The 27,520-nt window shown below is 42.6% G+C and overlaps 24 non-coding genes across 24 annotated transcripts; all 24 read right to left on the reverse strand.

The window, feature by feature from the left end:
* Positions 1 to 5,739: 5,739 nt before the first annotated feature.
* trnah-gug (transfer RNA histidin (anticodon GUG)) lies at positions 5,740 to 5,811 on the reverse strand. Its single transcript has one exon. It is a non-coding gene; the product is annotated as a tRNA-His (tRNA).
* Positions 5,812 to 6,430: 619 nt separating this feature from the next.
* Positions 6,431 to 6,502, reverse strand: trnah-gug (transfer RNA histidin (anticodon GUG)). The gene has a single exon. It is a non-coding gene; the product is annotated as a tRNA-His (tRNA).
* A 621-nt stretch (positions 6,503 to 7,123) lies between these two features.
* On the reverse strand, positions 7,124 to 7,195 carry trnah-gug (transfer RNA histidin (anticodon GUG)). The gene has a single exon. It is a non-coding gene; the product is annotated as a tRNA-His (tRNA).
* Positions 7,196 to 7,817: 622 nt separating this feature from the next.
* trnah-gug (transfer RNA histidin (anticodon GUG)) lies at positions 7,818 to 7,889 on the reverse strand. Its single transcript has one exon. It is a non-coding gene; the product is annotated as a tRNA-His (tRNA).
* A 621-nt stretch (positions 7,890 to 8,510) lies between these two features.
* trnah-gug (transfer RNA histidin (anticodon GUG)) lies at positions 8,511 to 8,582 on the reverse strand. Its single transcript has one exon. It is a non-coding gene; the product is annotated as a tRNA-His (tRNA).
* Positions 8,583 to 9,206: 624 nt separating this feature from the next.
* On the reverse strand, positions 9,207 to 9,278 carry trnah-gug (transfer RNA histidin (anticodon GUG)). The gene has a single exon. It is a non-coding gene; the product is annotated as a tRNA-His (tRNA).
* A 622-nt stretch (positions 9,279 to 9,900) lies between these two features.
* trnah-gug (transfer RNA histidin (anticodon GUG)) lies at positions 9,901 to 9,972 on the reverse strand. The gene has a single exon. It is a non-coding gene; the product is annotated as a tRNA-His (tRNA).
* Positions 9,973 to 11,975: 2,003 nt separating this feature from the next.
* On the reverse strand, positions 11,976 to 12,047 carry trnah-gug (transfer RNA histidin (anticodon GUG)). The gene has a single exon. It is a non-coding gene; the product is annotated as a tRNA-His (tRNA).
* Positions 12,048 to 13,364: 1,317 nt separating this feature from the next.
* trnah-gug (transfer RNA histidin (anticodon GUG)) lies at positions 13,365 to 13,436 on the reverse strand. Its single transcript has one exon. It is a non-coding gene; the product is annotated as a tRNA-His (tRNA).
* A 1,309-nt stretch (positions 13,437 to 14,745) lies between these two features.
* On the reverse strand, positions 14,746 to 14,817 carry trnah-gug (transfer RNA histidin (anticodon GUG)). Its single transcript has one exon. It is a non-coding gene; the product is annotated as a tRNA-His (tRNA).
* A 620-nt stretch (positions 14,818 to 15,437) lies between these two features.
* On the reverse strand, positions 15,438 to 15,509 carry trnah-gug (transfer RNA histidin (anticodon GUG)). Its single transcript has one exon. It is a non-coding gene; the product is annotated as a tRNA-His (tRNA).
* A 624-nt stretch (positions 15,510 to 16,133) lies between these two features.
* Positions 16,134 to 16,205, reverse strand: trnah-gug (transfer RNA histidin (anticodon GUG)). The gene has a single exon. It is a non-coding gene; the product is annotated as a tRNA-His (tRNA).
* A 619-nt stretch (positions 16,206 to 16,824) lies between these two features.
* Positions 16,825 to 16,896, reverse strand: trnah-gug (transfer RNA histidin (anticodon GUG)). Its single transcript has one exon. It is a non-coding gene; the product is annotated as a tRNA-His (tRNA).
* Positions 16,897 to 17,517: 621 nt separating this feature from the next.
* Positions 17,518 to 17,589, reverse strand: trnah-gug (transfer RNA histidin (anticodon GUG)). The gene has a single exon. It is a non-coding gene; the product is annotated as a tRNA-His (tRNA).
* A 1,314-nt stretch (positions 17,590 to 18,903) lies between these two features.
* trnah-gug (transfer RNA histidin (anticodon GUG)) lies at positions 18,904 to 18,975 on the reverse strand. The gene has a single exon. It is a non-coding gene; the product is annotated as a tRNA-His (tRNA).
* Positions 18,976 to 19,599: 624 nt separating this feature from the next.
* On the reverse strand, positions 19,600 to 19,671 carry trnah-gug (transfer RNA histidin (anticodon GUG)). The gene has a single exon. It is a non-coding gene; the product is annotated as a tRNA-His (tRNA).
* Positions 19,672 to 20,293: 622 nt separating this feature from the next.
* On the reverse strand, positions 20,294 to 20,365 carry trnah-gug (transfer RNA histidin (anticodon GUG)). The gene has a single exon. It is a non-coding gene; the product is annotated as a tRNA-His (tRNA).
* A 2,003-nt stretch (positions 20,366 to 22,368) lies between these two features.
* On the reverse strand, positions 22,369 to 22,440 carry trnah-gug (transfer RNA histidin (anticodon GUG)). The gene has a single exon. It is a non-coding gene; the product is annotated as a tRNA-His (tRNA).
* A 622-nt stretch (positions 22,441 to 23,062) lies between these two features.
* trnah-gug (transfer RNA histidin (anticodon GUG)) lies at positions 23,063 to 23,134 on the reverse strand. The gene has a single exon. It is a non-coding gene; the product is annotated as a tRNA-His (tRNA).
* A 615-nt stretch (positions 23,135 to 23,749) lies between these two features.
* trnah-gug (transfer RNA histidin (anticodon GUG)) lies at positions 23,750 to 23,821 on the reverse strand. The gene has a single exon. It is a non-coding gene; the product is annotated as a tRNA-His (tRNA).
* Positions 23,822 to 23,931: 110 nt separating this feature from the next.
* trnay-gua (transfer RNA tyrosine (anticodon GUA)) lies at positions 23,932 to 24,020 on the reverse strand. Its single transcript is given in 2 exon segments — positions 23,932 to 23,967; positions 23,984 to 24,020. It is a non-coding gene; the product is annotated as a tRNA-Tyr (tRNA).
* A 1,293-nt stretch (positions 24,021 to 25,313) lies between these two features.
* On the reverse strand, positions 25,314 to 25,402 carry trnay-gua (transfer RNA tyrosine (anticodon GUA)). Its single transcript is given in 2 exon segments — positions 25,314 to 25,349; positions 25,366 to 25,402. It is a non-coding gene; the product is annotated as a tRNA-Tyr (tRNA).
* Positions 25,403 to 25,825: 423 nt separating this feature from the next.
* On the reverse strand, positions 25,826 to 25,897 carry trnah-gug (transfer RNA histidin (anticodon GUG)). Its single transcript has one exon. It is a non-coding gene; the product is annotated as a tRNA-His (tRNA).
* Positions 25,898 to 26,517: 620 nt separating this feature from the next.
* Positions 26,518 to 26,589, reverse strand: trnah-gug (transfer RNA histidin (anticodon GUG)). The gene has a single exon. It is a non-coding gene; the product is annotated as a tRNA-His (tRNA).
* Positions 26,590 to 27,520: the final 931 nt, after the last annotated feature.

Here is a 27,520-nt window from a genome sequence, read left to right on the forward strand (position 1 = left end):
CCAAGTGCAAAGTCGCACAGGAAGTCGGCCATTTTGGTCCAAGTACTCGATTTAGTGGTTTTCGCACACGTTGTTTGGAGAGTGATGCTCCATCGCCCTTTTCACCAATCGCCTTCAAACTTCTGCTATAGACTCTTAAGACATAAAGGAAAAAATTCAACCGTCGGATTTTAAATAAGTATAAAGGTGTGGGCGTGGCTAAGCCTCAAACTTTGACCTGTCACCACGCCACTCTTTTTTTCACAGCTACCTATTGGACTCCTTTTACCCAATCGCCAGCAATCTCTGGCGAATAGCAGCTGACAAGTTGAGGTCACTTAGTCTCCAGTACTGGCAGGTTTTGAAAAAAGGCGGGGCTTTGGGAGCATGGCAAAATTCACCATCACGCCATGGCAATACGTTTGCCTCTCATTTCTTCAATTATCGTGCCATCACCACAAAATGTCTGGTGAGTGATCCTAGTCTGACCCCCAATAGATTTGGACAGCTGTAGTTTGTGGGCGTGGCCTATTTTCTGAAATGGCGCCCTCTAGGACCATTAAAACTGTCAGCCCCTAGCCATGCTTTGACTGAGGAGTACGAAATCTGGTACACTAATGTGGTGTCTCCGGTCCTACAAAAAAGTCTCTTGGAGCCAAGTGCAAAGTCGCACAGGAAGTCGGCCATTTTGGTCCAAGTAGTCGATTTAGTGGTTTTCGCACACGTTGTTTGGAGAGTGTTACACCATTGCCCTTTTCACCAATCACCTTCAAACTTCTGCTATAGACTCTTAAGACAAAGGGGAAAAAATTCAACCTACGGATTTTAAATAAGTATAAAGGTGTGGGCGTGGCTAAGCCTCAAACTTTGACCTGTCGCCACGCCACTCTTTTTTTCACAGCTCCCTATTGGACTCCTTTTAACCAATCACCAGCAATCACTGGCAAATAGCAGCAGACAAGTTGAGGTCACTTGGTCTATAGTACTGGCAGCTTTCGAATAAAGGCGGGGCTTTGGGAGCATGGCGAAATTCGCCATCACGCCATGGAAATACGTTTGTCTCTCATTTCTTCAATCATTGTGACATCGCCACACAATTTCTGATGAGTGATCCTACTCTGACCCCTAATAGAATTGGACAGCTGAAGTTTGTGGGCGTGGCCTATTTTCTGAAATAGCGCCCCCTAGGACCATTAAAACTGTCAGCCCCAAGCCGTGCTTTGACTGAGGATCACGAAATTTGGCACACTAATGTAGTGTCTCAGGACCTACAAAAAAGTCTCTTGGAGCCAAGCGCAATGTCGCACAGGAGGTCGGCCATTTTGGTCCAAGTACTCGATTTAGTGGTTTTCGCACACGTTATTAGGAGAATGATGTCTCGTCGCCCTTTCCACCGATCACCTTCAAACTCTTGCTATATACTCTTAAGACATAGAGGAAAAGATTCAACCGTCGGATTTTAAATAAGTATAAAGGTGTGGGCGTGGCTAAGCCTCAAACTTTGACCAGTCGCCATTACGTTACTTGACTCAATAACTCCCTTGTGCATGATCAGATCAATTTCAAACTTTGTCCGTGTGATCACTGACCACATCTGAAGACAGTGACAATGTGGACAGCTGGCATCACCTAAGCCCCGCCCCCTGACTACAGGAAGTCTTCTGTTTTATGGTGAAATGCCCATATTTGTCCCCTCTAATTTAGTCAACATGACACTAAGGTCATGCACTGTCTTCATGATGTTGTAATGACTATTCAGATCTGATAGCTTTTCAGAAAGGGAGGAGCTTTGATGCCATGGCGATTTCTGGCGTGACGCTGTGACCTTACGTTTGACTGTAACTTCCACAAACAGCCTCCGATTTGCCAGAGACTGAACATCACATCACCAGTGTGGTAAAGATAGAGTATCTCCTAGTGGTGAGACGTGTAATGCTGGGCTCAGAGGGGATGCTGAATCAGGGTGAGGTGTGGACGAGGAGGCCGTTCACGGTTTCTGGTGTCGGGGTGGTTGACTTTCTGTTCTGCCAGACGTGCCCTGGTGCCCCCGGCTGCCGTCCAGGATGGACAAGCGCGGAGCTGGGTTTGGAGAGCGTCGGGGATGGAGCGGAGGGGGTGCGGAAGGAGGGCGAGCAGCTTCGCTGCGAGGGCCGAACGACGCTGCTTGCAGCTTTAATTTTTTTTCTTTTTTTTTTTTCTTTTTCTTCCGCGTCTTTGGGTGGCCTTTAGGGGGTCTTAGCATATCCAAAAACTCACCAAATTCTGGCCCAATATAGAAAGTGCGTGAAATTTACGTATTTCACTGGCAACGTGAACGTTGGTACAAAAATGTTTCGACAGCGCCCCCTAGAAAATTAAAAATACCCCTCTGCTTTGACCTTTTTTCATAGTAGAACGATGAAATTTGGTACACTTGTAGAACTCAACAATACGCACAGAAAAGCCTCTTGCACCCATGGTCAATATCAAACAGGAAGTCGGCCATTTTGGACTAAAGTGGACATTTTGACCCCGTTTTGGCCATTTCTAGGGTCTACATTTGGTTGAACAGTTTGGTCATTTTTCGCACGATTGTCTCAAAAATAGTGTGCGATCGAACAGAAGCGATGGATGAATCAAATGAGCAAATAAAATTGACTTTTCGTAAATACTGAAGGGGCGGGGCCAAGCCTCAAAGTTCAAGCACTCGCCAAAAAAATTCAAATTGCTTTAATTTCATAAATGAAAGAATTACAGTTAAAGTAATTATCTATGGACAATCGGCATCGCCCCCCAAAGACAAATGAATGGTCGATTGATGATGTCACATAAGCACCGCCCCCTCAGGCCTTAAAAGGTCAAGTTTTACTGGGAAATTTTCCAAAATTCGCCCTTTCAACTAATCACCCCAAATTTGTAGCAGGTAACTGAAGACAAGTTGGGGTTGCTTGGCATCACTTTATGGGAGTTTTCTGCAGAAGGCGGGGCTGTGGCGGCGCGGCGAAGTCAGGCGTACCGATGTGGCCTTACGTTTGCCTCCCATTTCGTCATTTCTAGAGGTATCGCCACAAAACCTCTTGGGAGTGATCCTAGTTCGGCCCCCCCACAAAATGTGATGTGAACATCCAGTGGGCGTGGCCTATTTTCTGAAATAGCGCCCCCTAGGACCATTAAAACTGTCAGCCCCAAGTCATGCTTTGACTGAGGAGTACGAAATTTGGTTTCCTAATGTGGTGTCTCAGGACCTACAAAAAAGTCTCTTGGAGCCAAGTGCAAAGTCGCACAGGAAGTCGGCCATTTTGGTCCAAGTACTCGATTTAGTGGTTTTTGCACACGTTGTTTGGAGAGTGATGCTCCATCGCCCTTTTCACCAATCGCCTTCAAACTTCTGCTATACACTCTTAAGACATAAAGGAAAAAATTCAACCGTCGGATTTTAAATAAGTATAAAGGTGTGGGCGTGGCTAAGCCTCAAACTTTGACCTGTCGCCACGCCACTCTGTTTTTCACAGCTCCCTATTGGACTCCTTTTAACCAATCGCCAGCAATCACTGGCAAATAGCAGCAGACAAGTTGAGGACACTTGGTCTTTAGTCCTGGCAGGTTTCGAATAAAGGCGGGGCTTTGGGAGCATGGCGAAATTCGCCATCACGCCATGGCAATAAGTTTGCCTCTCATTTCTTCAATTATCGTGCCATTGCCACAAAATGTCTGGTGAGTGATCCTAGTCTGACCCCCAATAGAACTGGACAGCTGTAATTTGTGGGCGTGGCCTATTTTCTGAAATAGCGCCCCCTAGGAACAATAAAACTGCCAGCCACAAGCCATGCTTTGACTGAGGAGTAAGAAAATTGGTACACTAATGTGGTGTCTCAGGCCCTACAAAAAAGTCTCTTGGAGCCAAGAGCAAAGTCGCACAGGAAGTCGGCCATTTTGGTCCAAGTACTCGATTTAGTGGTTTTCGCACACATTGTTTGGATAAGGATTCCCCATCACCCTTTTCAACAATCACCTTCAAACATCTGCTATACACTCTTAAGACATAGATGAAAAAATTCAACCGTCGGATTTTAAATAAGTATAAAGATGTGGGCGTGGCTAAGCCTCAAACTTTGACCTGTCGCCACGCCACTCTTATTTTCACAGCTCCCTATTGGACTCCTTTTAACCAATCACCAGCAAACACTGGCAAATAGCAGCAGACAAGTTGAGGTCACTTGGTTTATAGTACTGGCAGGTTTCGAATAAAGGCGGGGCTTTGGGAGCATGGCGAAATTTGCCATCACGCCATGGAAATACGTTTGTCTCTCATTTCTTCAGTCATTGTGACATCGCCACACAAGTTCTGAAGAGTGATCCTACTCTGACCCCTAATAGAATTGGACAGCTGAAGTTTGTGGGCGTGACCTATTTTCTGAAACACCGCCCCCTAGGACCATTAAAACAGTCAGCCCCAAGCCATGCTTTGACTGAGGATCACAAAATTTGGCACACTAATGTAGTGTATCAGGACCTACAAAAAAGTCTCTTGGAGCCAAGAGCAATGTCCTACAGGAGGTCGGCCATTTTGGTCCAAGTACTCAATTTAGTGTTTTTCGCACACGTTATTAGGAGAATGATATCTCCTCGCCCTTTCCACCGATCACCTTCAAACTTCTGCTATATACTCTTAGGACATAGAGGAAAAAATTCAACCGTCGGATTTTAAATAAGTATAAAGGTGTGGGCGTGGCTAAGCCTCAAACTTTGACCAGTCGCCATTACCTTATTTGACTTAACAACTCCCATGTGCATGATCAGATCAATTTCATACTTTGTCTATGTGATCACTGACCACATCTGAAGACAGTGACAATGTGGACAGCTGACATCACCTAAGCCCCGCCCCCTGACTACAGGAAGTCTATTGTTTTATGGTGAACTGCCCATATTTGTCCCCTCTAATTTAGTCAAGATGACACTAAGGTCATGCACTGTCTTCATGATGTTGTAATGACCATTCAGATCTGATAGCTTTTTAGAAAGTGAGGGGCTTTGATGCCATGGCGATTTCTGGCGTGACGCTGTGACCTTACGTTTGACTGTAACTTCCACAAACAGCCTCCGATTTGCCCGAGACTGAACATCACATCACCAGTGTGGTAAAGATAGAGTATCTCCTAGTGGTGAGACATGTAATGGTGGGCTCAGAAGGGATGCTGAGTCAGGGTGAGGTGTGGACGAGGAGGCCTTTTACTGTTTCCGGTGTCGGGGTGGCTGACTTTCTGTTCCGCCAGGCATGCCCTGGTGCCCTCGGCTGCCGGCCAGGATGGAAAAGCGCGGAGCCGGGTTTGGAGAGCGTCGGGGATGGAGCGGAGGGGGTGCAGAAGGAGGGCGAGCAGCTTCGCTGCGAGGGCCGAACGACGCTGCTTGCAGCTTTAATTTTCTATTTGATCTTGTTCCAAACATAGATGCCTAAGTAATTTGGGTGAACGTTCAAAGTACATTTCCCCATCTCTACACACAAGAGGATCTCATCTTCTGACTAGAAATATGGCCAACCTTTCTATTGTTGCTGTCAACTCACTGGGCATTGGAGTTGTTTTTTCCCCCAAAAGAAGTTAGACAAATCACCAATTACTTGAGGTTTCAGTAGTTGCTAAACAACTCTATTCCAACAGCTTGTTCCTGTTTTATGACTTCTTTTGAGCTTTTGCATAGCTGTCTTTGTTTTTTTTTTGTCATCTTAGCAAAGTTTCCTCTGAAAGAAACAACATTTAAGACGGAATGTAAAGGAACATTTGCCGTGACCCGGATTCGAACCGGGGTTGCTGCGGCCACAACGCAGAGTACTAACCACTATACGATCACGGCACGTTTCCTCAGCTCCATCTGTAAGCTGTGGTGATCAGCTGTGACCACACCATTGTAAAGATGTCGACTTGAAAAGTTCGAGAGCTCATGAAGAAGCTTTATCAACATTTTCCTTCAGGCAGGATTTGAACCAGCGACCTAAGGATGTCTTTTGAGCTGCCTCTACAGTCCTCCACTCTACCAACTGAGCTATCGAAGGGTGGTCAATTCTGGAAGCAATTAGTACATTGTGCATTGTGTTTTTTAGTGCAACATTTAATTTTTTTCTATTTGATCTTGTTCCAAACATAGATGCCTAAGTATTTTGGGTGAACGTTCAAAGTACATTTCCCCATCTCTACACACAAGAGGATCTCATCTTCTGACTAGAAATATGGCCAACCTTTCTATTGTTGCTGTCAACTCACTGGGCATTGGAGTTGTTTTTTCCCCCAAAAGAAGTTAGACAAATCACCAATTACTTGAGGTTTCAGTAGTTGCTAAACAACTCTATTCCAACAGCTTGTTCCTGTTTTATGACTTCTTTTGAGCTTTTGCATAGCTGTCTTTGTTTTTTTGTCATCTTAGCAAAGTTTCCTCGGAAAGAAACATTATTTAAGACAGACTGTAAAGGAACATTTGCCGTGACCCGGATTCGAACCGGGGTTGCTGCGGCCACAACGCAGAGTACTAACCACTATACGATCACGGCACGTTTCCTCAGCTCCATCTGTAAGCTGTGGTGATCAACTGTGACCACACCATTGTAAAGATGTCGACTTGAAAAGTGCGAGAGCTCATGAAGATGCTTAATCAACATTTTCCTTCAGGCCGGATTTGAAACAGCGACCTAAGGATGTCTTTTGAGCTGCCTCTACAGTCCTCCGCTCTACCAACTGAGCTATCGAAGGGTGGTCAATGCTGGAAGCAATTAGTACTTTGTGCATTGTGTTTTTTAGTGCAACGTTTAATTTTTTTCTATTTGATCTTTTTCCAAACATAGATGCCTAAGTATTTTGGGTGAACGTTCAAAATACATTTCCCCATCTCTACACACAAGAGGATCTCATCTTCTGACTAGAAATATGGCCAACCTTTCTATTGTTGCTGTCAACTCACTGGGCATTGGAGTTGTTTTTTCCCCCAAAAGAAGTTAGACAAATCACCAATTACTTGAGGTTTCAGTAGTTGCTAAACAACTCTCTTCCAACAGCTTGTTCCTGTTTTATGACTTCTTTTGAGCTTTTGCATAGCTGTATTTGTTTTTTTTTGTCATCTTAGCAAAGTTTCTTCGGAAAGAAACGTTATTTAAGACAGACTGTAAAGGAACATTTGCCGTGACCCGGATTCGAACCGGGGTTGCTGCGGCCACAACGCAGAGTACTAACCACTATACGATCACGGCACGTTTCCTCAGCTCCATTTGTAAGCTGTGGTGATCAGCTGTGACCACACCATTGTAAAGATGTCGACTTGAAAAGTTCGAGAGCTCATGAAGAAGCTTTATCAACATTTTCCTTCAGGACGGATTTGAACCAGCGACCTAAGGATGTCTTTTGAGCTGCCTCTACAGTCCTCCGCTCTACCAACTGAGCTATCGAAGGGTGGGCAATGTCAGAAGCACTTAGTACTTTGTGCATTGTGATCTTGAGTGCAACGTTTAATTTTTTCTATTTGATCTTGTTCCAAACATAGATGCCTAAGTATTTTGGGTGAACGTTCAAAGTACATTTCCCCATCTCTACACACAAGAGGATCTCATCTTCTGACTAGAAATATGGCCAACCTTTCTATTGTTGCTGTCAACTCACTGGGCATTGGAGTTGTTTTTTCCCCCAAAAGAAGTTAGACAAATCACCAATTACTTGAGGTTTCAGTAGTTGCTAAACAACTCTATTCCAACAGCTTGTTCCTGTTTTATGACTTCTTTTGAGCTTTTGCATAGCTGTCTTTGTTTTTTTTTTTGTCATCTTAGCAAAGTTTCCTCTGAAAGAAACGACATTTAAGACGGAATGTAAAGGAACATTTGCCGTGACCCGGATTCGAACCGGGGTTGCTGCGGCCACAACGCAGAGTACTAACCACTATACGATCACGGCACGTTTCCTCAGCTCCATCTTTAAGCTGTGGTGATCAGCTGTGACCACACCATTGTAAAGATGTCGACTTGAAAAGTTCGAGAGCTCATGAAGAAGCTTTATCAACATTTTCCTTCAGGCAGGATTTGAACCAGCGACCTAAGGATGTCTTTTGAGCTGCCTCTACAGTCCTCCACTCTACCAACTGAGCTATCGAAGGGTGGTCAATGCTGGAAGCAATTAGTACTTTGTGCATTGTGTTTTTTAGTGCAACATTTAATTTTTTTCTATTTGATCTTGTTCCAAACATAGATGCCTAAGTATTTTGGGTGAACGTTCAAAGTACATTTCCCCATCTCTACACACAAGAGGATCTCATCTTCTGACTAGAAATATGGCCAACCTTTCTATTGTTGCTGTCAACTCACTGGGCATTGGAGTTGTTTTTTCCCCCAGAAGAAGTTAGACAAATCACAAATTACTTGAGGTTTCAGTAGTTGCTAAACAACTCTATTCCAACAGCTTGTTCCTGTTTTATGACTTCTTTTGAGCTTTTGCATAGCTGTCTTTGTTTTTTTTTGTCATCTTAGCAAAGTTTCCTCTGAAAGAAACAACATTTAAGACGGAATGTAAAGGAACATTTGCCGTGACCCGGATTCGAACCGGGGTTGCTGCGGCCACAACGCAGAGTACTAACCACTATGCGATCACGGCACGTTTCCTCAGCTCCATCTGTAAGCTGTGGTGATCAGCTGTGACCACACCATTGTAAAGATGTCGACTTGAAAAGTTCGAGAGCTCATGAAGAAGCTTTATCAACATTTTCCTTCAGGCAGGATTTGAACCACTGACCTAAGGATGTCTTTTGAGCTGCCTCTACAGTCCTCCGCTCTACCAACTGAGCTATCGAAGGGTGGTCAATGCTGGAAGCAATTAGTACTTTGTGCATTGTGTTTTTTAGTGCAACATTTAATTTTTTTCTATTTGATCTTGTTCCAAACATAGATGCCTAAGTATTTTGGGTGAACGTTCAAAGTACATTTCCCCATCTCTACACACAAGAGGATCTCATCTTCTGACTAGAAATATGGCCAACCTTGCTATTGTTGCTGTCAACTCACTGGGCATTGGAGTTGTTTTTTCCCCCAAAAGAAGTTAGACAAATCACCAATTACTTGAGGTTTCAGTAGTTGCTAAACAACTCTATTCCAACAGCTTGTTCCTGTTTTATGACTTCTTTTGAGCTTTTGCATAGCTGTCTTTGTTTTTTTTTTTTGTCATCTTAGTTAAGTTTCTTCTGAAAGAAACGTTATTTAAGACAGACTGTAAAGGAACATTTGCCGTGACCCGGATTCGAACCGGGGTTGCTGCGGCCACAACGCAGAGTACTAACCACTATACGATCACGGCACGTTTCCTCAGCTCCATCTGTAAGCTGTGGTGATCAGCTGTGACCACACCATTGTAAAGATGTCGACTTGAAAAGTTCGAGAGCTCATGAAGAAGCTTTATCAACATTTTCCTTCAGGCAGGATTTGAACCAGTGACCTAAGGATGTCTTTTGAGCTGCCTCTACAGTCCTCCGCTCTACCAACTGAGCTATCGAAGGGTGGTCAATGCTGGAAGCAATTAGTACTTTGTGCATTGTGTTTTTTAGTGCAACATTTAATTTTTTTCTATTTGATCTTGTTCCAAACATAGATGCCTAAGTATTTTGGGTGAACGTTCAAAGTACATTTCCCCATCTCTACACACAAGAGGATCTCATCTTCTGACTAGAAATATGGCCAACCTTTCTATTGTTGCTGTCAACTCACTGGGCATTGGAGTTGTTTTTTCCCCCAAAAGAAGTTAGACAAATCACCAATTACTTGAGGTTTCAGTAGTTGCTAAACAACTCTATTCCAACAGCTTGTTCCTGTTTTATGACTTCTTTTGAGCTTTTGCATAGCTGTCTTTGTTTTTTTTTTGTCATCTTAGTTAAGTTTCTTCGGAAAGAAACGTTATTTAAGACAGACTGTAAAGGAACATTTGCCGTGACCCGGATTCGAACCGGGGTTGCTGCGGCCACAACGCAGAGTACTAACCACTATACGATCACGGCACGTTTCCTCAGCTCCATCTGTAAGCTGTGGTGATCAGCTGTGACCACACCATTGTAAAGATGTCGACTTGAAAAGTGCGAGAGCTCATGAAGAATCTTTATCAACATTTTCCTTCAGGCCGGAATTGAACCAGCGACCTAAGGATGTCTTTTGAGCTGCCTCTACAGTCCTCCGCTCTACCAACTGAGCTTTCGAATGGTGGGCAATGTCAGAAGCACTTAGTACTTTGTGCATTGTGATCTTGAGTGCAACGTTTAATTTTTTCTATTTGATCTTGTTCCAAACATAGATGCCTAAGTATTTTGGGTGAACGTTCAAAGTACATTTCCCCATCTCTACACACAAGAGGATCTCATCTTCTGACTAGAAATATGGCCAACCTTTCTATTGTTGCTGTCAACTCACTGGGCATTGGAGTTGTTTTTTCCCCCAAAAGAAGTTAGACAAATCACCATTTACTTGAGGTTTCAGTAGTTGCTAAACAACTCTATTCCAACAGCTTGTTCATGTTTTATGACTTCTTTTGAGCTTTTGCATAGCTGTCTTTGTTTTTCTTGTCATCTTAGCAAAGTTTCCTCGGAAAGAAACGTTATTTAAGACGGAATGTAAAGGAACATTTGCCGTGACCCGGATTCGAACTGGGGTTGCTGCGGCCACAACGCAGAGTACTAACCACTATACGATCACGGCACGTTTCCTCAGCTCCATCTGTAAGCTGTGGTGATCAGCTGTGACCACACCATTAAAAAGATGTCGACTTGAAAAGTGCGAGAGCTCATGAAGAAGCTTTATCAACATTTTCCTTCGAGCCGGATTTGAATCAGCGACCTAAGGATGTCTTTTGAGCTGCCTCTACAGTCCTCCGCTCTACCAACTGAGCTATCGAAGGGTGGGCAATGTCAGAAGCACTTAGTACTTTGTGCATTGTGATCTTGAGTGTAACGTTTAATTTTTTCTACTTGATCTTGTTCCAAACATAGATGCCTAAGTATTTTGGGTGAACGTTCAAAGTACATTTCCCCATCTCTACACACAAGAGGATCTCATCTTCTGACTAGAAATATGGCCAACCTTTCTATTGTTGCTGTCAACTCACTGGGCATTGGAGTTGTTTTTTCCCCCAAAAGAAGTTAGACAAATCACCATTTACTTGAGGTTTCAGTAGTTGCTAAACAACTCTATTCCAACAGCTTGTTCATGTTTTATGACTTCTTTTGAGCTTTTGCATAGCTGTCTTTGTTTTTCTTGTCATCTTAGCAAAGTTTCCTCGGAAAGAAACGTTATTTAAGACGGAATGTAAAGGAACATTTGCCGTGACCCGGATTCGAACTGGGGTTGCTGCGGCCACAACGCAGAGTACTAACCACTATACGATCACGGCACGTTTCCTCAGCTCCATCTGTAAGCTGTGGTGATCAGCTGTGACCACACCATTAAAAAGATGTCGACTTGAAAAGTGCGAGAGCTCATGAAGAAGCTTTATCAACATTTTCCTTCGAGCCGGATTTGAATCAGCGACCTAAGGATGTCTTTTGAGCTGCCTCTACAGTCCTCCGCTCTACCAACTGAGCTATCGAAGGGTGGGCAATGTCAGAAGCACTTAGTACTTTGTGCATTGTGATCTTGAGTGTAACGTTTAATTTTTTCTATTTGATCTTGTTCCAAACATAGATGCCTAAGTATTTTGGGTGAACGTTCAAAGTACATTTCCCCATCTCTACACACAAGAGGATCTCATCTTCTGACTAGAAATATGGCCAACCTTTCTATTGTTGCTGTCAACTCACTGGGCATTGGAGTTGTTTTTTCCCCCAAAAGAAGTTAGACAAATCACCAATTACTTGAGGTTTCAGTAGTTGCTAAACAACTCTATTCCAACAGCTTGTTCCTGTTTTATGACTTCTTTTGAGCTTTTGCATAGCTGTCTTTGTTTTTTTTTTGTCATCTTAGCAAAGTTTCCTCTGAAAGAAACAACATTTAAGACGGAATGTAAAGGAACATTTGCCGTGACCCGGATTCGAACCGGGGTTGCTGCGGCCACAACGCAGAGTACTAACCACTATACGATCACGGCACGTTTCCTCAGCTCCATCTGTAAGCTGTGGTGATCAGCTGTGACCACACCATTGTAAAGATGTCGACTTGAAAAGTTCGAGAGCTCATGAAGAAGCTTTATCAACATTTTCCTTCAGGCAGGATTTGAACCACTGACCTAAGGATGTCTTTTGAGCTGCCTCTACAGTCCTCCGCTCTACCAACTGAGCTATCGAAGGGTGGTCAATGCTGGAAGCAATTAGTACTTTGTGCATTGTGTTTTTTAGTGCAACATTTAATTTTTTTCTATTTGATCTTGTTCCAAACATAGATGCCTAAGTATTTTGGGTGAACGTTCAAAGTACATTTCCCCATCTCTACACACAAGAGGATCTCATCTTCTGACTAGAAATATGGCCAACCTTTCTATTGTTGCTGTCAACTCACTGGGCATTGGAGTTGTTTTTTCCCCCAAAAGAAGTTAGACAAATCACCAATTACTTGAGGTTTCAGTAGTTGCTAAACAACTCTATTCCAACAGCTTGTTCCTGTTTTATGACTTCTTTTGAGCTTTTGCATAGCTGTCTTTGTTTTTTTTTTGTCATCTTAGTTAAGTTTCTTCTGAAAGAAACGTTATTTAAGACAGACTGTAAAGGAACATTTGCCGTGACCTGGATTCGAACCGGGGTTGCTGCGGCCACAACGCAGAGTACTAACCACTATACGATCACGGCACGTTTCCTCAGCTCCATCTGTAAGCTGTGGTGATCAGCTGTGACCACACCATTGTAAAGATGTCGACTTGAAAAGTTCGAGAGCTCATGAAGAAGCTTTATCAACATTTTCCTTCAGGCAGGATTTGAACCAGTGACCTAAGGATGTCTTTTGAGCTGCCTCTACAGTCCTCCGCTCTACCAACTGAGCTATCGAAGGGTGGTCAATGCTGGAAGCAATTAGTACTTTGTGCATTGTGTTTTTTAGTGCAACATTTAATTTTTTTCTATTTGATCTTGTTCCAAACATAGATGCCTAAGTATTTTGGGTGAACGTTCAAAGTACATTTCCCCATCTCTACACACAAGAGGATCTCATCTTCTGACTAGAAATATGGCCAACCTTTCTATTGTTGCTGTCAACTCACTGGGCATTGGAGTTGTTTTTCCCCCAAAAGAAGTTAGACAAATCACCAATTACTTGAGGTTTCAGTAGTTGCTAAACAACTCTATTCCAACAGCTTGTTCCTGTTTTATGACTTCTTTTGAGCTTTTGCATAGCTGTCTTTGTTTTTTTTTTTTGTCATCTTAGTTAAGTTTCTTCGGAAAGAAACGTTATTTAAGACAGACTGTAAAGGAACATTTGCCGTGACCCGGATTCGAACCGGGGTTGCTGCGGCCACAACGCAGAGTACTAACCACTATACGATCACGGCACGTTTCCTCAGCTCCATCTGTAAGCTGTGGTGATCAGCTGTGACCACACCATTGTAAAGATGTCGACTTGAAAAGTTCGAGAGCTCATGAAGAAGCTTTATCAACATTTTCCTTCAGGCCGGAATTGAACCAGCGACCTAAGGATGTCTTTTGAGCTGCCTCTACAGTCCTCCGCTCTACCAACTGAGCTTTCGAATGGTGGGCAATGTCAGAAGCACTTAGTACTTTGTGCATTGTGATCTTGAGTGCAACGTTTAATTTTTTCTATTTGATCTTGTTCCAAACATAGATGCCTAAGTATTTTGGGTGAACGTTCAAAGTACATTTCCCCATCTCTACACACAAGAGGATCTCATCTTCTGACTAGAAATATGGCCAACCTTTCTATTGTTGCTGTCAACTCACTGGGCATTGGAGTTGTTTTTTCCCCCAAAAGAAGTTAGACAAATCACCATTTACTTGAGGTTTCAGTAGTTGCTAAACAACTCTATTCCAACAGCTTGTTCATGTTTTATGACTTCTTTTGAGCTTTTGCATAGCTGTCTTTGTTTTTCTTGTCATCTTAGCAAAGTTTCCTCGGAAAGAAACGTTATTTAAGACGGAATGTAAAGGAACATTTGCCGTGACCCGGATTCGAACTGGGGTTGCTGCGGCCACAACGCAGAGTACTAACCACTATACGATCACGGCACGTTTCCTCAGCTCCATCTGTAAGCTGTGGTGATCAGCTGTGACCACACCATTAAAAAGATGTCGACTTGAAAAGTGCGAGAGCTCATGAAGAAGCTTTATCAACATTTTCCTTCGAGCCGGATTTGAATCAGCGACCTAAGGATGTCTTTTGAGCTGCCTCTACAGTCCTCCGCTCTACCAACTGAGCTATCGAAGGGTGGGCAATGTCAGAAGCACTTAGTACTTTGTGCATTGTGATCTTGAGTGTAACGTTTAATTTTTTCTATTTGATCTTGTTCCAAACATAGATGCCTAAGTATTTTGGGTGAACGTTCAAAGTACATTTCCCCATCTCTACACACAAGAGGATCTCATCTTCTGACTAGAAATATGGCCAACCTTTCTATTGTTGCTGTCAACTCACTGGGCATTGGAGTTGTTTTTTCCCCCAAAAGAAGTTAGACAAATCACCAATTACTTGAGGTTTCAGTAGTTGCTAAACAACTCTATTCCAACAGCTTGTTCCTGTTTTATGACTTCTTTTGAGCTTTTGCATAGCTGTCTTTGTTTTTTTGTCATCTTAGCAAAGTTTCCTCGGAAAGAAACGTTATTTAAGACAGACTGTAAAGGAACATTTGCCGTGACCCGGATTCGAACCGGGGTTGCTGCGGCCACAACGCAGAGTACTAACCACTATACGATCACGGCACGTTTCCTCAGCTCCATCTGTAAGCTGTGGTGATCAGCTGTGACCACACCATTGTAAAGATGTCGACTTGAAAAGTGCGAGAGCTCATGAAGAAGCTTTATCAACATTTTCCTTCGTGCCGGATTTGAACCAGCGACCTAAGGATGACTTTTGAGCTGCCTCTACAGTCCTCCGCTCTACCAACTGAGCTATCGAAGGGTGGTCAATGCTGGAAGCAATTAGTACTTTGTGCATTGTTTTTTTTAGTGCAACGTTTAATTTTTTTCTATTTGATCTTGTTCCAAACATAGATGCCTAAGTATTTTGGGTGAACGTTCAAAGTACATTTCCCCATCTCTACACACAAGAGGATCTCATCTTCTGACTAGAAATATGGCCAACCTTTCTATTGTTGCTGTCAACTCACTGGGCATTGGAGTTGTTTTTTCCCCCAAAAGAAGTTAGACAAATCACCAATTACTTGAGGTTTCAGTAGTTGCTAAACAACTCTATTCCAACAGCTTGTGTCTGTTTTATGACTTCTTTTGAGCTTTTGCATAGCTGTCTTTGTTTTTCTTGTCATCTTAGCAAAGTTTCCTCGGAAAGAAACGTCATTTAAGACGGAATGTAAAGGAACATTTGCCGTGACCCGGGTTCGAACCGGGGTTGCTGCGGCCACAACGCAGAGTACTAACCACTATACGATCACGGCACGTTTCCTCAGCTCCATCTGTAAGCTGTGGTGATCAGCTGTGACCACACCATTGTAAAGATGTCGACTTGAAAAGTGCGAGAGCTCATGAAGAAGCTTTATCAACATTTTCCTTCGTGCTGGATTTGAACCAGCGACCTAAGGATGTCTTTTGAGCTGCCTCTACAGTCCTCCGCTCTACCAACTGAGCTATCAAAGGGTGGTCAATGCTGGAAGCAATTAGTACTTTGTGCATTGTGTTTTTTAGTGCAACGTTTAATTTTTTTCTATTTGATCTTGTTCCAAACATAGATGCCTAAGTAATTTGGGTGAACGTTCAAAGTACATTTCCCCATCTCTACACACAAGAGGATCTCATCTTCTGACTAGAAATATGGCCAACCTTTCTATTGTTGCTGTCAACTCACTGGGCATTGGAGTTGTTTTTTCCCCCAAAAGAAGTTAGACAAATCACCAATTACTTGAGGTTTCAGTAGTTGCTAAACAACTCTATTCCAACAGCTTGTTCCTGTTTTATGACTTCTTTTGAGCTTTTGCATAGCTGTCTTTGTTTTTTTTTTTTGTCATCTTAGCAAAGTTTCCTCTGAAAGAAACAACATTTAAGACGGGATGTAAAGGAACATTTGCCGTGACCCGGATTCGAACCGGGGTTGCTGCGGCCACAACGCAGAGTACTAACCACTATACGATCACGGCACGTTTCCTCAGCTCCATCTGTAAGCTGTGGTGATCAGCTGTGACCACACCATTGTAAAGATGTCGACTTGAAAAGTTCGAGAGCTCATGAAGAAGCTTTATCAACATTTTCCTTCAGGCAGGATTTGAACCAGCGACCTAAGGATGTCTTTTGAGCTGCCTCTACAGTCCTCCACTCTACCAACTGAGCTATCGAAGGGTGGTCAATTCTGGAAGCAATTAGTACTTTGTGCATTGTGTTTTTTAGTGCAACATTTAATTTTTTTCTATTTGATCTTGTTCCAAACATAGATGCCTAAGTATTTTGGGTGAACGTTCAAAGTACATTTCCCCATCTCTACACACAAGAGGATCTCATCTTCTGACTAGAAATATGGCCAACCTTTCTATTGTTGCTGTCAACTCACTGGGCATTGGAGTTGTTTTTTCCCCCAAAAGAAGTTAGACAAATCACCAATTACTTGAGGTTTCAGTAGTTGCTAAACAACTCTATTCCAACAGCTTGTTCCTGTTTTATGACTTCTTTTGAGCTTTTGCATAGCTGTCTTTGTTTTTTTGTCATCTTAGCAAAGTTTCCTCGGAAAGAAACATTATTTAAGACAGACTGTAAAGGAACATTTGCCGTGACCCGGATTCGAACCGGGGTTGCTGCGGCCACAACGCAGAGTACTAACCACTATACGATCACGGCACGTTTCCTCAGCTCCATCTGTAAGCTGTGGTGATCAACTGTGACCACACCATTGTAAAGATGTCGACTTGAAAAGTGCGAGAGCTCATGAAGATGCTTAATCAACATTTTCCTTCAGGCCGGATTTGAAACAGCGACCTAAGGATGTCTTTTGAGCTGCCTCTACAGTCCTCCGCTCTACCAACTGAGCTATCGAAGGGTGGTCAATGCTGGAAGCAATTAGTACTTTGTGCATTGTGTTTTTTAGTGCAACGTTTAATTTTTTTCTATTTGATCTTTTTCCAAACATAGATGCCTAAGTATTTTGGGTGAACGTTCAAAATACATTTCCCCATCTCTACACACAAGAGGATCTCATCTTCTGACTAGAAATATGGCCAACCTTTCTATTGTTGCTGTCAACTCACTGGGCATTGGAGTTGTTTTTTCCCCCAAAAGAAGTTAGACAAATCACCAATTACTTGAGGTTTCAGTAGTTGCTAAACAACTCTCTTCCAACAGCTTGTTCCTGTTTTATGACTTCTTTTGAGCTTTTGCATAGCTGTATTTGTTTTTTTTTGTCATCTTAGCAAAGTTTCTTCGGAAAGAAACGTTATTTAAGACAGACTGTAAAGGAACATTTGCCGTGACCCGGATTCGAACCGGGGTTGCTGCGGCCACAACGCAGAGTACTAACCACTATACGATCACGGCACGTTTCCTCAGCTCCATTTGTAAGCTGTGGTGATCAGCTGTGACCACACCATTGTAAAGATGTCGACTTGAAAAGTTCGAGAGCTCATGAAGAAGCTTTATCAACATTTTCCTTCAGGACGGATTTGAACCAGCGACCTAAGGATGTCTTTTGAGCTGCCTCTACAGTCCTCCGCTCTACCAACTGAGCTATCGAAGGGTGGGCAATGTCAGAAGCACTTAGTACTTTGTGCATTGTGATCTTGAGTGCAACGTTTAATTTTTTCTATTTGATCTTGTTCCAAACATAGATGCCTAAGTATTTTGGGTGAACGTTCAAAGTACATTTCCCCATCTCTACACACAAGAGGATCTCATCTTCTGACTAGAAATATGGCCAACCTTTCTATTGTTGCTGTCAACTCACTGGGCATTGGAGTTGTTTTTTCCCCCAAAAGAAGTTAGACAAATCACCAATTACTTGAGGTTTCAGTAGTTGCTAAACAACTCTATTCCAACAGCTTGTTCCTGTTTTATGACTTCTTTTGAGCTTTTGCATAGCTGTCTTTGTTTTTTTTTTGTCATCTTAGCAAAGTTTCCTCTGAAAGAAACGACATTTAAGACGGAATGTAAAGGAACATTTGCCGTGACCCGGATTCGAACCGGGGTTGCTGCGGCCACAACGCAGAGTACTAACCAATATACGATCACGGCACGTTTCCTCAGCTCCATCTGTAAGCTGTGGTGATCAGCTGTGACCACACCATTGTAAAGATGTCGACTTGAAAAGTTCGAGAGCTCATGAAGAAGCTTTATCAACATTTTCCTTCAGGCAGGATTTGAACCAGCGACCTAAGGATGTCTTTTGAGCTGCCTCTACAGTCCTCCACTCTACCAACTGAGCTATCGAAGGGTGGTCAATGCTGGAAGCAATTAGTACTTTGTGCATTGTGTTTTTTAGTGCAACATTTAATTTTTTTCTATTTGATCTTGTTCCAAACATAGATGCCTAAGTATTTTGGGTGAACGTTCAAAGTACATTTCCCCATCTCTACACACAAGAGGATCTCATCTTCTGACTAGAAATATGGCCAACCTTTCTATTGTTGCTGTCAACTCACTGGGCATTGGAGTTGTTTTTTCCCCCAAAAGAAGTTAGACAAATCACAAATTACTTGAGGTTTCAGTAGTTGCTAAACAACTCTATTCCAACAGCTTGTTCCTGTTTTATGACTTCTTTTGAGCTTTTGCATAGCTGTCTTTGTTTTTTTTTGTCATCTTAGCAAAGTTTCCTCTGAAAGAAACAACATTTAAGACGGAATGTAAAGGAACATTTGCCGTGACCCGGATTCGAACCGGGGTTGCTGCGGCCACAACGCAGAGTACTAACCACTATACGATCACGGCACGTTTCCTCAGCTCCATCTGTAAGCTGTGGTGATCAGCTGTGACCACACCATTGTAAAGATGTCGACTTGAAAAGTTCGAGAGCTCATGAAGAAGCTTTATCAACATTTTCCTTCAGGCAGGATTTGAACCACTGACCTAAGGATGTCTTTTGAGCTGCCTCTACAGTCCTCCGCTCTACCAACTGAGCTATCGAAGGGTGGTCAATGCTGGAAGCAATTAGTACTTTGTGCATTGTGTTTTTTAGTGCAACATTTAATTTTTTTCTATTTGATCTTGTTCCAAACATAGATGCCTAAGTATTTTGGGTGAACGTTCAAAGTACATTTCCCCATCTCTACACACAAGAGGATCTCATCTTCTGACTAGAAATATGGCCAACCTTGCTATTGTTGCTGTCAACTCACTGGGCATTGGAGTTGTTTTTTCCCCCAAAAGAAGTTAGACAAATCACCAATTACTTGAGGTTTCAGTAGTTGCTAAACAACTCTATTCCAACAGCTTGTTCCTGTTTTATGACTTCTTTTGAGCTTTTGCATAGCTGTCTTTGTTTTTTTTTTTTGTCATCTTAGTTAAGTTTCTTCTGAAAGAAACGTTATTTAAGACAGACTGTAAAGGAACATTTGCCGTGACCCGGATTCGAACCGGGGTTGCTGCGGCCACAACGCAGAGTACTAACCACTATACGATCACGGCACGTTTCCTCAGCTCCATCTGTAAGCTGTGGTGATCAGCTGTGACCACACCATTGTAAAGATGTCGACTTGAAAAGTTCGAGAGCTCATGAAGAAGCTTTATCAACATTTTCCTTCAGGCAGGATTTGAACCAGTGACCTAAGGATGTCTTTTGAGCTGCCTCTACAGTCCTCCGCTCTACCAACTGAGCTATCGAAGGGTGGTCAATGCTGGAAGCAATTAGTACTTTGTGCATTGTGTTTTTTAGTGCAACATTTAATTTTTTTCTATTTGATCTTGTTCCAAACATAGATGCCTAAGTATTTTGGGTGAACGTTCAAAGTACATTTCCCCATCTCTACACACAAGAGGATCTCATCTTCTGACTAGAAATATGGCCAACCTTTCTATTGTTGCTGTCAACTCACTGGGCATTGGAGTTGTTTTTTCCCCCAAAAGAAGTTAGACAAATCACCAATTACTTGAGGTTTCAGTAGTTGCTAAACAACTCTATTCCAACAGCTTGTTCCTGTTTTATGACTTCTTTTGAGCTTTTGCATAGCTGTCTTTGTTTTTTTTTTGTCATCTTAGTTAAGTTTCTTCGGAAAGAAACGTTATTTAAGACAGACTGTAAAGGAACATTTGCCGTGACCCGGATTCGAACCGGGGTTGCTGCGGCCACAACGCAGAGTACTAACCACTATACGATCACGGCACGTTTCCTCAGCTCCATCTGTAAGCTGTGGTGATCAGCTGTGACCACACCATTGTAAAGATGTCGACTTGAAAAGTGCGAGAGCTCATGAAGAATCTTTATCAACATTTTCCTTCAGGCCGGAATTGAACCAGCGACCTAAGGATGTCTTTTGAGCTGCCTCTACAGTCCTCCGCTCTACCAACTGAGCTTTCGAATGGTGGGCAATGTCAGAAGCACTTAGTACTTTGTGCATTGTGATCTTGAGTGCAACGTTTAATTTTTTCTATTTGATCTTGTTCCAAACATAGATGCCTAAGTATTTTGGGTGAACGTTCAAAGTACATTTCCCCATCTCTACACACAAGAGGATCTCATCTTCTGACTAGAAATATGGCCAACCTTTCTATTGTTGCTGTCAACTCACTGGGCATTGGAGTTGTTTTTTCCCCCAAAAGAAGTTAGACAAATCACCATTTACTTGAGGTTTCAGTAGTTGCTAAACAACTCTATTCCAACAGCTTGTTCATGTTTTATGACTTCTTTTGAGCTTTTGCATAGCTGTCTTTGTTTTTCTTGTCATCTTAGCAAAGTTTCCTCGGAAAGAAACGTTATTTAAGACGGAATGTAAAGGAACATTTGCCGTGACCCGGATTCGAACTGGGGTTGCTGCGGCCACAACGCAGAGTACTAACCACTATACGATCACGGCACGTTTCCTCAGCTCCATCTGTAAGCTGTGGTGATCAGCTGTGACCACACCATTAAAAAGATGTCGACTTGAAAAGTGCGAGAGCTCATGAAGAAGCTTTATCAACATTTTCCTTCGAGCCGGATTTGAATCAGCGACCTAAGGATGTCTTTTGAGCTGCCTCTACAGTCCTCCGCTCTACCAACTGAGCTATCGAAGGGTGGGCAATGTCAGAAGCACTTAGTACTTTGTGCATTGTGATCTTGAGTGTAACGTTTAATTTTTTCTACTTGATCTTGTTCCAAACATAGATGCCTAAGTATTTTGGGTGAACGTTCAAAGTACATTTCCCCATCTCTACACACAAGAGGATCTCATCTTCTGACTAGAAATATGGCCAACCTTTCTATTGTTGCTGTCAACTCACTGGGCATTGGAGTTGTTTTTTCCCCCAAAAGAAGTTAGACAAATCACCATTTACTTGAGGTTTCAGTAGTTGCTAAACAACTCTATTCCAACAGCTTGTTCATGTTTTATGACTTCTTTTGAGCTTTTGCATAGCTGTCTTTGTTTTTCTTGTCATCTTAGCAAAGTTTCCTCGGAAAGAAACGTTATTTAAGACGGAATGTAAAGGAACATTTGCCGTGACCCGGATTCGAACTGGGGTTGCTGCGGCCACAACGCAGAGTACTAACCACTATACGATCACGGCACGTTTCCTCAGCTCCATCTGTAAGCTGTGGTGATCAGCTGTGACCACACCATTAAAAAGATGTCGACTTGAAAAGTGCGAGAGCTCATGAAGAAGCTTTATCAACATTTTCCTTCGAGCCGGATTTGAATCAGCGACCTAAGGATGTCTTTTGAGCTGCCTCTACAGTCCTCCGCTCTACCAACTGAGCTATCGAAGGGTGGGCAATGTCAGAAGCACTTAGTACTTTGTGCATTGTGATCTTGAGTGTAACGTTTAATTTTTTCTATTTGATCTTGTTCCAAACATAGATGCCTAAGTATTTTGGGTGAACGTTCAAAGTACATTTCCCCATCTCTACACACAAGAGGATCTCATCTTCTGACTAGAAATATGGCCAACCTTTCTATTGTTGCTGTCAACTCACTGGGCATTGGAGTTGTTTTTTCCCCCAAAAGAAGTTAGACAAATCACCAATTACTTGAGGTTTCAGTAGTTGCTAAACAACTCTATTCCAACAGCTTGTTCCTGTTTTATGACTTCTTTTGAGCTTTTGCATAGCTGTCTTTGTTTTTTTTTTGTCATCTTAGCAAAGTTTCCTCTGAAAGAAACAACATTTAAGACGGAATGTAAAGGAACATTTGCCGTGACCCGGATTCGAACCGGGGTTGCTGCGGCCACAACGCAGAGTACTAACCACTATACGATCACGGCAGGTTTCCTCAGCTCCATCTGTAAGCTGTGGTGATCAGCTGTGACCACACCATTGTAAAGATGTCGACTTGAAAAGTTCGAGAGCTCATGAAGAAGCTTTATCAACATTTTCCTTCAGGCAGGATTTGAACCACTGACCTAAGGATGTCTTTTGAGCTGCCTCTACAGTCCTCCGCTCTACCAACTGAGCTATCGAAGGGTGGTCAATGCTGGAAGCAATTAGTACTTTGTGCATTGTGTTTTTTAGTGCAACGTGTAATTTTTTTCTATTTGATCTTGTTCCAAACATAGATGCCTAAGTATTTTGGGTGAACGTTCAAAGTACATTTCCCCATCTCTACACACAAGAGGATCTCATCTTCTGACTAGAAATATGGCCAACCTTTCTATTGTTGCTGTCAACTCACTGGGCATTGGAGTTGTTTTTTCCCCCAAAAGAAGTTAGACAAATCACCAATTACTTGAGGTTTCAGTAGTTGCTAAACAACTCTATTCCAACAGCTTGTTCCTGTTTTATGACTTCTTTTGAGCTTTTGCATAGCTGTCTTTGTTTTTTTTTTGTCATCTTAGTTAAGTTTCTTCTGAAAGAAACGTTATTTAAGACAGACTGTAAAGGAACATTTGCCGTGACCCGGATTCGAACCGGGGTTGCTGCGGCCACAACGCAGAGTACTAACCACTATACGATCACGGCACGTTTCCTCAGCTCCATCTGTAAGCTGTGGTGATCAGCTGTGACCACACCATTGTAAAGATGTCGACTTGAAAAGTTCGAGAGCTCATGAAGAAGCTTTATCAACATTTTCCTTCAGGCAGGATTTGAACCAGTGACCTAAGGATGTCTTTTGAGCTGCCTCTACAGTCCTCCGCTCTACCAACTGAGCTATCGAAGGGTGGTCAATGCTGGAAGCAATTAGTACTTTGTGCATTGTGTTTTTTAGTGCAACATTTAATTTTTTTCTATTTGATCTTGTTCCAAACATAGATGCCTAAGTATTTTGGGTGAACGTTCAAAGTACATTTCCCCATCTCTACACACAAGAGGATCTCATCTTCTGACTAGAAATATGGCCAACCTTTCTATTGTTGCTGTCAACTCACTGGGCATTGGAGTTGTTTTTCCCCCAAAAGAAGTTAGACAAATCACTTGAGGTTTCAGTAGTTGCTAAACAACTCTATTCCAACAGCTTGTTCCTGTTTTATGACTTCTTTTGAGCTTTTGCATAGCTGTCTTTGTTTTTTTTTTTGTCATCTTAGTTAAGTTTCTTCGGAAAGAAACGTTATTTAAGACAGACTGTAAAGGAACATTTGCCGTGACCCGGATTCGAACCGGGGTTGCTGCGGCCACAACGCAGAGTACTAACCACTATACGATCACGGCACGTTTCCTCAGCTCCATCTGTAAGCTGTGGTGATCAGCTGTGACCACACCATTGTAAAGATGTCGACTTGAAAAGTTCGAGAGCTCATGAAGAAGCTTTATCAACATTTTCCTTCAGGCCGGAATTGAACCAGCGACCTAAGGATGTCTTTTGAGCTGCCTCTACAGTCCTCCGCTCTACCAACTGAGCTATCGAAGGGTGGGCAATGTCAGAAGCACTTAGTACTTTGTGCATTGTGATCTTGAGTGCAACGTTTAATTTTTTCTATTTGATCTTGTTCCAAACATAGATGCCTAAGTATTTTGGGTGAACGTTCAAAGTACATTTCCCCATCTCTACACACAAGAGGATCTCATCTTCTGACTAGAAATATGGCCAACCTTTCTATTGTTGCTGTCAACTCACTGGGCATTGGAGTTGTTTTTTCCCCCAAAAGAAGTTAGACAAATCACCATTTACTTGAGGTTTCAGTAGTTGCTAAACAACTCTATTCCAACAGCTTGTTCATGTTTTATGACTTCTTTTGAGCTTTTGCATAGCTGTCTTTGTTTTTCTTGTCATCTTAGCAAAGTTTCCTCGGAAAGAAACGTTATTTAAGACGGAATGTAAAGGAACATTTGCCGTGACCCGGATTCGAACTGGGGTTGCTGCGGCCACAACGCAGAGTACTAACCACTATACGATCACGGCACGTTTCCTCAGCTCCATCTGTAAGCTGTGGTGATCAGCTGTGACCACACCATTAAAAAGATGTCGACTTGAAAAGTGCGAGAGCTCATGAAGAAGCTTTATCAACATTTTCCTTCGAGCCGGATTTGAATCAGCGACCTAAGGATGTCTTTTGAGCTGCCTCTACAGTCCTCCGCTCTACCAACTGAGCTATCGAAGGGTGGGCAATGTCAGAAGCACTTAGTACTTTGTGCATTGTGATCTTGAGTGTAACGTTTAATTTTTTCTATTTGATCTTGTTCCAAACATAGATGCCTAAGTATTTTGGGTGAACGTTCAAAGTACATTTCCCCATCTCTACACACAAGAGGATCTCATCTTCTGACTAGAAATATGGCCAACCTTTCTATTGTTGCTGTCAACTCACTGGGCATTGGAGTTGTTTTTTCCCCCAAAAGAAGTTAGACAAATCACCAATTACTTGAGGTTTCAGTAGTTGCTAAACAACTCTATTCCAACAGCTTGTTCCTGTTTTATGACTTCTTTTGAGCTTTTGCATAGCTGTCTTTGTTTTTTTGTCATCTTAGCAAAGTTTCCTCGGAAAGAAACGTTATTTAAGACAGACTGTAAAGGAACATTTGCCGTGACCCGGATTCGAACCGGGGTTGCTATGGGCCACAACGCAGAGTACTAACCACTATACGATCACGGCACGTTTCCTCAGCTCCATCTGTAAGCTGTGGTGATCAGCTGTGACCACACCATTGTAAAGATGTCGACTTGAAAAGTGCGAGAGCTCATGAAGAAGCTTTATCAACATTTTCCTTCAGGCCGGATTTGAACCAGCGACCTAAGGATGTCTTTTGAGCTGCCTCTACAGTCCTCCGCTCTACCAACTGAGCTATCGAAGGGTGGTCAATGCTGGAAGCAATTAGTACTTTGTGCATTGTGTTTTTTAGTGCAACGTTTAATTTTTTTCTATTTGATCTTGTTCCAAACATAGATGCCTAAGTATTTTGGGTGAACGTTCAAAATACATTTCCCCATCTCTAAACACAAGAGGATCTCATCTTCTGACTAGAAATATGGCCAACCTTTCTATTGTTGCTGTCAACTCACTGGGCATTGGAGTTGTTTTTTCCCCCAAAAGAAGTTAGACAAATCACCAATTACTTGAGGTTTCAGTAGTTGCTAAACAACTCTATTCCAACAGCTTGTTCCTGTTTTATGACTTCTTTTGAGCTTTTGCATAGCTGTCTTTGTTTTTTTTTTGTCATCTTAGCAAAGTTTCCTCTGAAAGAAACAACATTTAAGACGGAATGTAAAGGAACATTTGCCGTGACCCGGATTCGAACCGGGGTTGCTGCGGCCACAACGCAGAGTACTAACCACTATACGATCACGGCACGTTTCCTCAGCTCCATCTGTAAGCTGTGGTGATCAGCTGTGACCACACCATTGTAAAGATGTCGACTTGAAAAGTTCGAGAGCTCATGAAGAAGCTTTATCAACATTTTCCTTCAGGCAGGATTTGAACCAGCGACCTAAGGATGTCTTTTGAGCTGCCTCTACAGTCCTCCGCTCTACCAACTGAGCTATCGAAGGGTGGTCAATGCTGGAAGCAATTAGTACTTTGTGCATTGTGTTTTTTAGTGCAACATTTAATTTTTTTCTATTTGATCTTGTTCCAAACATAGATGCCTAAGTATTTTGGGTGAACGTTCAAAGTACATTTCCCCATCTCTACACACAAGAGGATCTCATCTTCTGACTAGAAATATGGCCAACCTTTCTATTGTTGCTGTCAACTCACTGGGCATTGGAGTTGTTTTTTCCCCCAAAAGAAGTTAGACAAATCACCAATTACTTGAGGTTTCAGTAGTTGCTAAACAACTCTATTCCAACAGCTTGTTCCTGTTTTATGACTTCTTTTGAGCTTTTGCATAGCTGTCTTTGTTTTTCTTGTCATCTTAGCAAAGTTTCCTCAGAAAGAAACATTATTTAAGAAGGAATGTAAAGGAACATTTGCCGTGACCCGGATTCGAACCGGGGTTGCTGCGGCCACAACGCAGAGTACTAACCACTATACGATCACGGCACGTTTCCTCAGCTCCATCTGTAAGCTGGGGTGATCAGCTGTGACCACACCATTGTAAAGATGTCGACTTGAAAAGTGCGAGAGCTCATGAAGAAGCTTTATCCACATTTTCCTTCGAGCCGGATTTGAAATCAGCGACCTAAGGATGTCTTTTGAGCTGCCTCTACAGTCCTCCGCTCTACCAACTGAGCTATCGAAGGGTGGGCAATGTCAGAAGCACTTAGTACTTTGTGCATTGTGATCTTGAGTGCAACGTTTAATTTTTTCTATTTGATCTTGTTCCAAACATAGATGCCTAAGTATTTTGGGTGAACGTTCAAAGTACATTTCTCCATCTCTACACACAAGAGGATCTCATCTTCTGACTAGAAATATGGCCAACCTTTCTATTGTTGCTGTCAACTCACTGGGCATTGGAGTTGTTTTATCCCCCAAAAGAAGTTAGACAAATCACCAATTACTTGAGGTTTCAGTAGTTGCTAAACAACTCTATTCCAACAGCTTGTTCCTGTTTTATGACTTCTTTTGAGCTTTTGCATAGCTGTCTTTGTTTTTTTGTCATCTTAGCAAAGTTTCCTCGGAAAGAAACGTTATTTAAGACAGACTGTAAAGGAACATTTGCCGTGACCTGGATTCGAACCGGGGTTGCTGCGGCCACAACGCAGAGTACTAACCACTATACGATCACGGCATGTTGCCTCAGCTCCATCTGTAAGCTGTGGTGATCAGCTGTGACCACACCATTGTAAAGATGTCGACTTGAAAAGTTTGAGAGCTCATGAAGAAGCTTTATCAACATTTTCCTTCAGGCAGGATTTGAACCAGCGACCTAAGGATGTCTTTTGAGCTGCCTCTACAGTCCTCCGCTCTACCAACTGAGCTATCGAAGGGTGGTCAATGCTGGAAGCAATTAGTACTTTGTGCATTGTGT

Source organism: Nothobranchius furzeri, chromosome 10 (assembly GCF_043380555.1).
Source record: "Nothobranchius furzeri strain GRZ-AD chromosome 10, NfurGRZ-RIMD1, whole genome shotgun sequence".
NCBI classification, from domain to species: Eukaryota; Metazoa; Chordata; class Actinopteri; order Cyprinodontiformes; family Nothobranchiidae; genus Nothobranchius; species Nothobranchius furzeri.